At 32.5% G+C, this 1,431-nt stretch overlaps 1 long non-coding RNA gene across 2 annotated transcripts; it reads left to right on the forward strand.

Annotated features, from left to right (window-relative positions):
• The first annotated feature begins 6 nt into the window (after window positions 1-6).
• LOC109590191 (uncharacterized) lies at window positions 7-1,415 on the forward strand. Of its 2 annotated transcripts, none has more exons than XR_002189205.1 (4): window positions 7-212; window positions 265-494; window positions 841-1,148; window positions 1,228-1,415. It is a non-coding gene; the product is annotated as an uncharacterized LOC109590191 (long non-coding RNA). The 2 variants fall into 2 exon arrangements; XR_002189204.1 differs by having other exon boundaries at window positions 858-1,148.
• The last annotated feature ends 16 nt before the right edge of the window (window positions 1,416-1,431 follow it).

Here is a 1,431-nt window from a genome sequence, read left to right on the forward strand (position 1 = left end):
CTTCAACATCTTGTGAAACAGTTCAGAGGAATAGGACTGAGTATGAATACAGGGGAAAGAAAGTATTGAACAAAAAATATCTATAACAATAAGTTATTTCTTATCTTTTAAAAATAGATATGTAAGAAGCTCTTCTTGTTCGTATACAGTATCAGAAATGGTACTTACAAGAACTTGAGGAGGCATTTCCTTCAAAATGGAATAAAACCTAGGTAAAAATAATAAGAATAATCCAAAGGAGAGTAATTAAAATTTTTATTGAAGGGTTCATGGGAACACTGGTCGCATTCCTTGTCATGCTGTTTCTGTGGAAGGCATTAAAGATGTGGTAGCATTTTTGGAGAACTATGCTGAAGACTTCACCAAATTACTACCTGGGAGGATACCTGGAGTGAGGGATTATGGGAAGGCCAAGCTATTGCCGTCCAGTGTGTCCCGACACAAGGTTTACCGGCAGTATGCTGATGCTGGTAGGGAACATACTCTCTGTGAAAGTAATTTACAGGCGATATTGAAGAAATTTTAGTTAGTTGTATACCAACACTTGATCCTTTTATTGACATTTCTGATGGTGGGGCATATGCTTGTTCATATCAATTTATTACTATTTTAACGTTATCATTTTGTTTAGCATTTCTCCAACACAAAAAGTTAAAGTGTATATGCTGATAAGGACTTTAGTGTATAGATTGCTTCTTCTGTTATTGTTATCATTATTTCTTGATTTATTTGTTCATTAATTTTTTATAAATGTGTTACTGGCACAAGATTAAAGGTGGATCTGTATTTTAAGTGTGAAAACTGCTTATGGTATTTGTTCATTGATTATTGTTTTATTAGAATTAATTTGTTTAAAGGTCCTACTTGTGCAAATAGAGTATCGAAGAGTAAAAGTAAAAGCGCATTCTCTATCTCAGGATTTAAATAAAGAAGTTGCCTTTTCTGTTAATGATATAATGGATGAACACGTTTTAACATAATCAATTTAATTTTTTGAATGCACTTGTACAACTAGAGTTACAACTGGTACAAGTCAAATTATCATCTGTTTCTCTCTCTTTTAGTACAGTGAACATCTCATAATCAAGAAACAGTTTGTTCCATGGACATTGCCGTATTCTTTAAAAGATTGTGTTAATGGTTGCTGAGTAAGTATTTTCACATGCCCATGTCTCTGACTGTAAAATGTATTTTGTCATTATGTCTCAAATAAACGCTTGATTTTAGATTCATTAAGGCATCAGATTCAATGAAGGACCATTAATAATATAGCATTGATATTGCCTGAGCACAGATGGCAATAAAGTTACCATTGCAATTACTGGCAATCATTACTTTTGTTATTAATAACCAGACATTGCATGATGTATCTACCTTTCATCTACCATGTATTTAAAATTTTTCATATTGTATGTACTTTTGCTAACACCA

The sequence above is a fragment of the Amphimedon queenslandica genome, unplaced genomic scaffold, assembly GCF_000090795.2.
Source record: "Amphimedon queenslandica unplaced genomic scaffold, v1.1 AMPQUscaffold_10368, whole genome shotgun sequence".
Taxonomy (NCBI): Eukaryota; Metazoa; Porifera; class Demospongiae; order Haplosclerida; family Niphatidae; genus Amphimedon; species Amphimedon queenslandica.